The sequence below is a fragment of the Nicotiana sylvestris genome, chromosome 3 (assembly GCF_000393655.2).
Source record: "Nicotiana sylvestris chromosome 3, ASM39365v2, whole genome shotgun sequence".
In the NCBI taxonomy this organism is placed as follows: Eukaryota; Viridiplantae; Streptophyta; class Magnoliopsida; order Solanales; family Solanaceae; genus Nicotiana; species Nicotiana sylvestris.
This window is the reverse complement of record NC_091059.1, coordinates 42,480,274-42,492,148: the sequence shown is the minus strand read 5'-3', so window position 1 is coordinate 42,492,148 and position 11,875 is coordinate 42,480,274. Positions and strand designations below refer to the sequence as shown.

At 32.5% G+C, this 11,875-nt stretch overlaps 1 long non-coding RNA gene across 1 annotated transcript; it reads right to left on the bottom strand.

The window, feature by feature from the left end:
- Positions 1-1,126: 1,126 nt before the first annotated feature.
- On the bottom strand, positions 1,127-2,455 carry LOC138888728 (uncharacterized). Its single transcript, XR_011406021.1, has 2 exons — positions 2,282-2,455; positions 1,127-1,589 (listed from the first exon to the last, which is right to left on the bottom strand). It is a non-coding gene; the product is annotated as an uncharacterized lncRNA (long non-coding RNA).
- Between the last annotated feature and the right edge of the window lie 9,420 nt (positions 2,456-11,875).

Here is an 11,875-nt window from a genome sequence, read left to right as displayed (position 1 = left end):
ATTCTCTTTAAAAATTTCTTTTCTTGGGTTAGGGACCTCGGAATTCGATTCCGGGCATATGCCCAAGTCCCATATTTTACTACGGACCCCACGGGACCGTCAAGTCACGGGTCCGGGTTCGTTTACCAAAAATATTGACCGAAGTCAACTTTAATCAATTTTAAAGGCCAAATTCAATATGTTTCTTAAATTTCACATAAAAGCTTTTTGGAAACGCACCCGGACTGCGCTCGCAAATCGAAGAGAAGGAAAATAAGCTTTTCAAGACCTCGGAACCCAGATTTGGATTCTAAAATACAAGATGATCCTTTGGGTTATCACAGAATCACTCAAAACAACATCAAACATCGAATCAAATCTCGGATTCAAGCCTAAGAACTCCGAACTCCTAAATTCCACAAATGACACCGAAACCAACCAAACCTTTTCCGAATATTCTCAAAATTTGCACACAAGTCACAAATAACTCTACGAACTTACTGCAACTTCCGGAATTCCATTCCAAGATCGGTTACTCATAGGTCAATATCCGGTTGACTTTTCCAACTTAAACTTCTAAATAGGAGGCTTAGTGCCTTATTCCACTCCAAAACTACTCTGAACCCGAATCAACCAACGTGATATGATAAAATACAGCTGAAGAATATAGAAGAAAATAGAAACGGGGAAAACAAAGATGCAACTCATGAAACGACTGGCCAGGTCATTACATTTTACTTTTGATCGACGCAAGTCCAATATTAAATCAGATTGATAAGTTTCGAGCATCAATTGATAAACAAAACGTTTTACAGACATTTGTTCTTGTCAAAATACGCTTTACTAATTTCATTTAACAAAACGAAATACATGTTTTTAATAACAAATATTCCTGGTTAATTGCCATGATAAAATATTACTCGCTACGTACCTAGCTGTCTAGCTTTGATAGTGACCTGATTTTGGTGATCCACGTCCTATAGATGTTAATCACTTGTATTATTTGGGTAAGTAGGAACATTGTACTAAAGTAACGTCAATTATTGAAGATAATTGTAGTTGTTGGTGAACTAAGCTATCACGAAGTTAATTTCTTTTTCAATATATCAAGTTAATTTTGATTAGTTGACACTTGACACCGAGTATACGATTCTTTTTCCTCAAATAACTACTAGGCATTTGAGAAGGCCGGTCGACAACTCTGACCAAGATACAAAGATTCATGCTTGTATAATTTGAGTTATAACCTCTTAATTCACTATAGTTACAAAGAACACTTGAGGTGCAGCTTAAAATACAATGCGAGTGAATCAGTACTATTTTGATATATCTGCCCCTTGCACATAACAAATTCCTTGGAGGAACAGGTTAGCGTGTGACACATTTTTTAGGTCGGTGATAGAAAACAGCTTCTTGTGTTTTTCTGAATAAACATTATTTGGAGGGTTAGAAGATACGGTGTATCTGGTTTACTGAATGTAACCAATGTATAATGCCGAGATAGATCTAGTTATTATTAGAAATTTTATTTTACATATATAGGGAGTTCGAGCCAAAATTTGTGAGTCCAGTTGACATGCAAAACTCATAGAACCCACTAAATGATTCACCTGCACAACGCCATAACACAATATATAGCATCAACAATATAGTCATTAAAAAAGTTTTGTCAAGGGAGAGACTATACTCTAAAATTACTATTCTTATATTAGTGATGAATCATATGTAGGTCGATTCACAAAATCATAATTATAAATTATTATACCTCGTTTAATATATATATATATATATATATATATATATATATATATATATATATATATAGTACTGATTCCCCATTCATCTAAAGGTATTACCTTCATTATAATTATCTTCGAAAAACTATAAGTTTTTCTTGTATTTGCAAGATAGAAATAATGAATTTCAGCTGATCCTCTGGTTGAGAGTATTATCTCGTAATGCATTCTTGTATTTGTAGGATAGAAATGCTGAATTTCAGCTAATCCTGTGGTTGAGAGTATTATCTCGTAATGCATCCTGTATTTATAAGCAGGAGTAGCGTATGACATTGTATCAAAGTACCTAGCCATTAATTGCCATGGGTTATCCTTCCATTTAAGGTTGGATTATTCCAAAAGAATTATTAAGTCTTTTGTGTCCTTTTGGTTATAAACCTCAAGGTTTTCATTGTTGTCCTCTGATATAGCTGAGGAATAGGTTGGCATATTGGATGATGTACCTTCATCTTTTCTGGATTGTATAAAATCCATAAAATCCTTATATAAAGGGTGGTTAGTATTACCTCTTGCTAAATTAGCTTCAGTTTTTGATTTCCCATTTGGGCGAGAATATTATTCCCTCTACCATCGGTAGATGCCCTTCCTCTTCCTCGATGTCGAGGCGGTCTGTACGTAGGCCTCATAATATGTAAAAGTCAAAGAGAGAACTATTAGTTTAGAGATATTCTCTTGTAAGAAAATCAGGAAGGGTATTATCAAACCCTTTTTTGTATATTATTTCGAAATCAAAGGGGGCTAATAAAGCTTGCCACCTTGCAAACATTTGCTTGAACACATCATGTTTAAAATCCTTATTAAAGATAAACTTTGCAGCTTGGCAATCAGTTTTAATTAAAAACTTCTGATTGTATAAATCTGTCTGAAATTTCATAACGCATTTAACTATAGCAAGAATTTCCCTAGCTACTGTTGCATAATTTTTCTGGGAATCATTCCACTTTCCTGAGTAAAACTGAACAAGATATTCTTATTTATCCATCGGAGAGCATTGTTTCAATATCCCACCATAACCAATATCAGAAGCATCAGTTTCCACAACCTTTGCCCAAGTGAGATTAGCAAGAGTTAAACATGGAAGGTTATTAAACTTTTGTTTAATTCTTTTGACTGATTCTGTATGACTATCAGTCCAAGCTTTTGGATTCTTCTTCAATCTATCATAAAGAAGAGCAATATCTTTAGCAAGATCCTTTATAAAAGGAGAGATATAATTTAAACTTCATTGGAATTGTTGAAGTTGGGTCTTATCAGTGATAATATCAGGGAACTTAGAAGCAAATTCAATACTTCTATTAATAGGAATAATCTACCCTTTTCGATATTACAACCGAGAAATCTGATATTATCTTGAAAAATGATCATTTTTGATTTAGATATAACTAAACCATTTTGAATAATAATATTTCTAAACAAATCTAAATGTTTAAGATGAGACTCAATATTTTTTGAAAATATCAAGATATCATCAATATAAACAATTATGAAATCCATATAAGGAAGGAAGATATCATTCATAATTTTTTAAAATTCGGATGACATATTTTTTAAACCAAAGGGCATTACATTCCATTCATATTGACCCATCGGAACAATAAAAATAGTTTTATACATATCCGATTCAGATATCTGAATTTGCCAATAACCTGATTTTAAATCAAATTTCGAAAATATAATGGCATCATGTAATCTATTTAATAAATCCTTCTTATTAGGAATAAGATTTTTAATAAATTTTAAGACTTTATTAAGGGGGCTTGTAGTTAATAACTAATTTAGGAACTCCTCGTTCCTGTTCAGCATGCTTATTAACATAAAAACAGTACTCCCCTTTATTTACATATTTATTTTGTAGTACTGTTTAGCCTAAATCATAGGCTAATTACGTAAGTGTTAGACTTAGTATTTATAGGTAATTTACGAAGCATGTTTTGTAACTAAGAGTCTACTGTATCACCCATATGAGGTTATATAGAACTCTTTAAATGCTTTGATTCTCAGCATTAAATTACATGGTTATGATTATTTTCCTTGTACAGAGGTTATATGTATCTGTTATAGGATTTATTTCAAACCTTTATATACTCTGAATCCTATGTGCAAGATTATGAATTTAAAAAATGAAACAATTCTTATAGGCCAACCTAGCCGGTGGTACTCGGTTGAACTCGTTTAGTCAGAGTGGACGTTGAAGGGTTGTAAGGAGCACCATGGTTTAAGGTTTACCTAGAGGTTAGTAGCTAGCCAAGGCTGAAGTTCTGGTAATTTATTCCTGAGCCTCATCGGAAGCGATCCTAGTAGACCCTGAATTGAGGTCCCAAATTATTGATAAACTTCCTACAACTTCAGAGGTAGGAATAGAGGTGGAAAGAATTTCATCCCAAAAAGGACCTTACACTATGTCTGAGATCAGAAGGCTTATTAAAAATAAATCCCAGCCTGAAAGACCGGCTACTGTCCAAGATTTATGTACTGAGATAAATTATCTCAAAAAAAATATCAGAATTAAAGGCTTCAAATATATCCTTAGATTAAAGAATTAGAAAATTAGAAAATTTTGATATTGTTATTAATAAAGACTTCAGTACTAATATTACTAAAGCAAATAATGGTGCAAGTACTTCGGAAGAAAATACTGCTAATACTTTACTAGCAGCTATTGATTTTTCTAAAGATGAATTTTTGCAAAACCCTTTATGGCTTTATGAAAAGCCTTTCTTCTTTGGGTCCGTTCATAACGTTTTCCAGTCGAACCCTTTTTCTTCTTGAATTCCTTCTTCTTATGGGATTTCTTTCTATTAGAAGGTATGTCAATGGCAAATTGTTCACAAAATTCACCCAATTATTGCCTCTCATTGAGGCGATGTTTCTTAATTTGTTGGTTTAGCTTGATCTCATTACATAAAGCTAAACCTTCCTAAGTGCATACACTGAATAGTTTACTATAGGAGTAAGTATCATAATTAATATTCATCCCTATACCTCTAAGGACCTTTCTAATCCTATGTTTAAATTCTTCACCAGAAATATCTATACTGATGAAGAAGATTGATTCATCAACAAGCAAAGGCTTACGAGTCCTTCAGGAAGAAAATTATGTTTCATCTTTTGAAGATGAGCAAGAGTTCTGTAATATAGGACAATGCTCAAATCATTGTTGTATTACTGACGATGATCTTTTTAATATTTACTTTCAATTCACAGACTTGAAGATTAATGTCTTGACCAATGATAGCATGCTAGAACTATTAAGGGTTACTAAAGACCCTGAATTGAGGTCCCAAATTATTGATAAACTTCCTACAACTTCAGAGGTAGGAACAGAGGTAGAAAGAATTCCATCCCAAGAAGGACCTTACACTATGTCTAAGATCAGAAGGCTTATTAAAAATAATTCCCAGCCTGAAAGGCCGTCTACTGTCCAAGATTTATATACTGAGATAAATTATCTCAAAACACAAATCACGGAATTAAAGGCTTCAAATATATCCTTAGATGAAAGAATTTTCAAATTAGAAAATTTCGATACTGTTATTAATAAAGACTTCAGTACTATTATTACTGAAGCAAATAGTGGTGCAAGTACTTCAGAAGAAAATACTGCTAATACTTTACTAGAAGCTATTGATTTTTCTGAAGATGATTTTTTGCAAAAACTTCAATATTTTACCACTCAGAAGTTTTTGATAAAAATAACCCTTTCAGTTGATTAAAATTTCAAAAAAGAGTTTATAGCTCTGTTAGATAGTGAAGCAGATTTAAGTTGTGTAAAAGAAGGAGTAATACCCTCCAGATATTTTTATAAAATCACTCATCGTTTAATAAATGCTAGTGATGGTCAAATGGGTATTTCATATAAATTACCTAGAGCTTACATTTGCCAACAGGATATTTGTATTCCAGAAAGTTTTGTTTTGGTAAAAGATATTGATTGGGACGTAATACTAGGTGTCCCATTTTTTCATAAATTGATGCCTTTTTCACATTGGGATACAAAAAATTTTACTGGAACTTACAAGGGAAAATGAATCACTTTTGACTTTATAACTCAGCCAATCCAAAGATTTTTGAATGAAATCATTTCTGATAAAATTTCTTCAAAGGTCAATCAAATTGAATTTTTGATTGAAATTTGTTCTCTTACTATTGAACAGGATTTAAAAAATCCCAAATTCCCTCAAAGTCCAAATGGTCTTGTACTGCTTTTTATGTTAATAAGCATGCTGAACAGGAACGAGGAGTTCCTTGATTAGTTATTAACTACAAGCCGGTCTCTAGTATTAAATTCTACTCTCCTTTATTTACATATTCATTTTGCAGTACTGTTTAGTCTAAATGATAGACTAATCAGGTAAGTGTTAGACTTATTATTTATAGGTAATTTACGAAGCATGTTTTGTAACTAAGAGTCTAATGTATCACCCAGATGAAGTTACAGGTTAAGAACTATATAGACTAGGAAGTTACCAATTTCGACAGTAAACATTGGTTAGGCCAAACGTGCTTCGTAAATTACCTATAAATACTAAGTCTAATACTTACCTTATTAGCCTATCATTTAGGCTAAACAGTACTACAAAATAAATATGTAAATAAAGGAGAGTAGAATTCAATACCAGAGACCACTTGATTCTTGGCCAAGTGACCTTTTTGATTGTTATTCCAAAAGACTACAGAGGGTTTTTTACAAGAGTAGAGAGAGAAGCTAGAAACAAGGGAGAGCATTGGCTAATGCATGTCTCTCTAAGTAATGAAATGATTCTTATATAATGGATCAGTTACAATCAAACAAAAACTAAAACAGTTCTGTGGCCGACAAAAATGATTTACACATGGCCGACAAGATATAAAGTAAAAAGCACTTATAATTACTAACGGACAGACTACTTTATAAAAGTAGATTTTTTATGATGGAGGGGTCCGCTTCTTTATTAAAGTTATTTGTTTTTATTACCCCGATAATTGATCTGTGGGGCCTTCAATAATTCAAGACTTGTTCTTTCCCTTGTTGTCTTTTTTCCCCGAAGATTCTTCGGCACTTTCCTTCAGTTTTGCAAGGAAATCCTCAATTTCATCAATATTCACTTCTGTGCCAGAGTTGCTTTGTGCTTCACCTGCTGCACAGACTTCTTCATCTGAAGTATTTCCAATGGAGGTCATTGATATATCGTCTCCAATTTCTGTTTCAAAATTTTTTGCTAAATCTTTCTTTACTTCCTCGAAATATGAAGCGAGTATCTCTTTCTTGGATATAGCTCATTTTTTCATTTGGAGCTTCCTGGTAACCTGTTGGAGGGGGCTTAATTCTCCTTCGTCAATATTAGTTACCTCTTGGTTTTTATATTCTTCAATTTTGGCCTTGATTTGATTTATTAAATCTTCCCCATAGATCTTTCCTTGATAATCTGGCTGGACTAGCTTAGTCCAAAACTTGTTATACAATTCTCTGAAGGCAAGGAATTCCTTCTTCGGTATAACTGGTTTGAACATCCCATTTCATTATCCATGGAATTGAGAATTCTATGAAGAAGTACATGGCTGCTATGCCATCATAGAAGATATTATCTTTTTGTAGTGAATTGATTTTGGATGATATATTTTCCCATTGTGTATATAAACTTTTGAACATAGGAGGAAGTATTTCCAGTGATGGACCATATAATTTCCACCATTTAAAGAACCAATTTGGAAATTGTTGATTGTTCATATTAAAGCAGAGCTTGATAAACCATGAGTGTTTTCTATGAGGATTCTCGTAAAGAAAAGTTTTATTAAAACTTTCCACATAGTCCCAATAATTAAATTTAACTAAGACATTTTGGTCAGGATGAGTGTATTCTCGATCCCTAAGAGTATTGATTCCCCATTAATCAGAAGGTATTACCTTCTTTATGATTATCTTCGAAAAACAATAAGTTTTTCTTGTATTTGGAGGATAGAAATGCTAAATTTCAGCTGATCCTGTGGTTGAGAGTATTATCTCGTAATGCATCCTGTATTTATAAGCAGGAGTAGCGTATGTCGCTTTATCAAAGTACTTGGCCATTAATTGCCATGGGTTATTCTTCCATCTAAGGTCGGACTGCTCCAAAAGAATTATTAACTCTTTTGTGTCCTTTTGGTTATAAATCCCAAGGTTTTCATTATTGTCCTCTAATATAACTGAGGAACATCTTTTCTGGATTGTATAAAATCCATAAAATCCTTATATAAAGGGTGGTCGATATTACTTTCTGCTAAATTAGCAGCTATCAGTTTTTTATTTCCCATTTGGGCAAGAATATTATTCCCTCTACCATCGGTAGATGCCCTTCCTCTTCCTCGATGTCGAGGAGGTCTGTACGTAGGCTCCATAATTTGTAAAAGTCAAAGAGAGAACTATTAGTTCAAATATTCTCTTGTAATAAAATCAGGAAGGTTATTATCAGAATCTTTTTTGTATATTATTTCGAAATCAAAGGGGGCTAATAAATTTTGCCACCTTGCAAACATTTGCTTGGACACATCATGTTTAAAATCCTTATTAAAGATAAACTTTGCAGCTTGGCAATCAGTTTTAATTAAAAACTTCTGATTGTATAAATCTGTCTGAAATTTCATAACGCATTTAACTATAGCAAGAATTTCCCTAGCTACAATTGCATAATTTTTCTGGAATCATTCCACTTTCTCGAGTAAAACAGAACAAGATATTCTTGTTTATCCATCGGAGAGAATAGTTTCAATATCCCACCATAACCAGTATCAGAAGCATCAGTTTCCACAACCTTTGCCCAAGTGGGATTAGCAAGAGTTAAACATGGAAGGCTATTAACCTTTTGTTTAATTCTTTTGACTGATTCTGTATGACTCACAGTCCAAGCTTTTGGATTCTTCTTCAATCTATCATAAAGAAGAGAAGTATCTTTAGCAAGATCCTTTATAAAAGGAAAAATATAATTTAAACTTCCTAGGAATCGTTGAAGCTGGGTCTTATCAGTGATAACATTAGGGAACTTAGAAGCAAATTCAATACTTCTATTAATAGGAATAATTATACCCTTTTCGATATTATGACCGAGAAATCTGATGTTATTTTGAAAAATCATTATTTTTGGTTTGGATATGATTAAACCATTTTTAATAATAATTTCTCTAAACAAATCTAAATGTTTAAAATGAGACTCAATATTTTTTGAAAATATCAAGATATCATCAATATAAACAATTATGAAATCCGTATAAGGAAGGAAGATATCATTCATAATTTTTTGAAATTCGGATGGCGTATTTTTTAAACCAAAGGGCATTACATTCCATTCATATTGACCCATTGGAACATTAAAAGCAGTTTTATACCTATCCGATTCAGATATCTGAATTTACCAATAACCTGATTTTAAATCAAATTTCGAAAATATAATGGCATCATGTAATCTATCTAATAAATCCTTCTTATTAGGAATATGATATCTAATCCATTTTAAGACCTTATTAAGGGGCTTGTAGTTAATAACTAATCTAGGAACTCCTCGTTCCTGTCCAGCATGCTTATTAACATAAAAAGCAGTACAAGACCATTTGGACTTTGAGGGTCTAATTAAACCCTTCTGTTGTAAGGAATCAATCTCCTTTTTTGCATTATTCCAAATAATCGGAGTTCATCTGACAAGGACGAGCCTTGGTAGGGATATTATCCTCAGAAAAGCCTTCTTCATAAGGAAGATTTATGATATGCTTTTTCCTGCTCCAAAATTGGTTTGGATGGTCACCGCAAATAGAAGCAAAAAAAATATTTTTGAAAAATTAATTTTTTCTACCAATTTGGGATTTTTTAAATCCGGTTCAATAGTAAGAGAACAAATTTCAGTTTTCAAAAATTCAATTTGATTGACCTTTGAAGAAATTTTATTACAAATAATTTCGTTCGTAGAAATTTTATCAGAAATAATTTCGTTCAAAACTCTTTGGATTGGCTGAGTTATAAACTCAAAAGTGATTCCTTTTCCCTTGTAAGTTCCAATAAAACTTTTTGTATCCCAATGTGAAAAAGACATCAATTTATGAAAAAATGGGGCACCTAGTATTACATCCCGATCAATATCTTTTACCAAAATAAAACTTTCTGGAATACAAATATCATGTTGGCAAATGTAAGCTCTGGGTAATTTATATAAAAAACTCATTTGACCACCACTAGAATTTTTTAAACGATGAGTGATTTTATAAAAATATCTGGAGGGTATTACTCCTTCTTTTACACAACGTAAATCTGTTCCACTATCAAATAGAGCAATGAACTCTTTTTTGAAATTTTAATCAATTGAAAGGGTTATTTTTATCAAAAACTTCTGAGTGGTAAAATATTGAAGTTTTTTCAAAAATTCTTCTTCAGAAAAATCAATAGCTGCTAGTAAAGTATTAGTAGTATTTTCTTCAGAAGTGCTTGCACCATTATTTGCTTTAATAATATTAGTACTGAAGTCTTTATTAATAATAGTATCAGAATTTTCTAATTTGAAAATTCTTTCGTCTAAGGCTATTTTTGAAGCCTTTAATTCCATGATTTCTTTTTTGAGATAATTTATCTCAGTACATAAATCTTGAACAGTAGTCGGCCTTTCAGGTTGGGACTTATTTTTAATAAGCCTTCTGATCTCAAACATAGTGTAAGGTCCTTTTTGGGATGGAATTCTTTCCACATCTATTCCTACCTCTGAAGTTGTAGGAAGTTTATCAATAATTTGGGACCTCAATTCAGGATCATTAATAACCCCTAATAGTTCTAACATGCTAACATTGGTCAAGACATTAATCTTCAAGTTTGTGAATTGAGAGTAAATATTAAAAAGATCATCGTTAGTATTACAACAATGATTTGAGCATTGTCCTGTATTACAGAACTATTGCTCATCTTCAGAAGATCAAATATAATTTTCTTCCTGGTAGACTCGTAACTCTGCGCTTGTTGATGAATCTTCTTCATCAATATCAGATATTTCTGGTGAAGAATTTAAAAGAATCGTGTATAAAGAATCTTTGATATTATCGTCTAAATCAAGATCTTTAATTTTGTCCTTGATCTTGCATGTTTTGCATAATGGTCTATTCGCCCACATTTATAGCAGGCCTGAGGATTTTTTGATTTGATAAAACCCTTTCTGGCTTTATAAAAAGCCTTTCTTCTTTGGGTCCGTTCATAACATTTTCCAGTCGAACCGTTTTTCTTCTTGAAATCCTTCTTCTTATGGGATTTCTTTCTATTAGAAGGTATGTCAATGGCAAATTGTTCACAAAATTCGCCCAATTGTTGCCTCTCATTGAGGCGATGTTTCTTAATTTGTTGGTTTAGCTTGATCTCATTACATAAAGCTAAACCTTCTTGAGTGCATACACTGATTAGTTTACCATAGGAGTAACTATCATAATTAATACTCATCCCTGTACCTCTAAGGACTTTTCTAATCCTTTCAGCAAATAAGGAAGGGAGTCCATCTATGAATTTGGACTTTCAATGAGTACTATTACTCTCTAGTAATTCCTTCACTCTGGATAAAAAAACATCTTTATACCATCGAAAGGATGTGAGGGTTTTACAACTCAAATTCTAGAGCACAGTTCTAATGGTCTCACTATTATCAGACCATCTTCTAGAGAAGTGTTCGATGATATTCATAACTAAAGAATAGGCTGAGTTTTGAACAGTCTTTTCATCTTTAGTCTTGGTCGCGTTCATTATTTGAAAGCGTTGGTCATGAGTGAGATAATTATCCCACCAGCCTTTTAGCTGACCAGTAAATCCTGCTATAATCATTTCAGCAACTGCCCTATCCGTATTATTATTAACTTTACATAAAGTGATATACATAAGCATTCTATGTACTGTCGTATAGATTTTCCTTTCAGAAAGACCATCTATGTTCCATTCATAGATATCTGACCCACTATAATCTTGGTGGTAGTGGTCATTGTCCTGTTCTTCTATTAGGACATCTTGAGGGGTTGGTCTAGGATAATAAAACATTTTTGGTATGGTTTACGAGCATACTTTTCAGAGATTTTATTAATCTCATCGTGTACCTTTAGATTGTTAAGAGACGTATGCTCGAAACTTAGAGGGT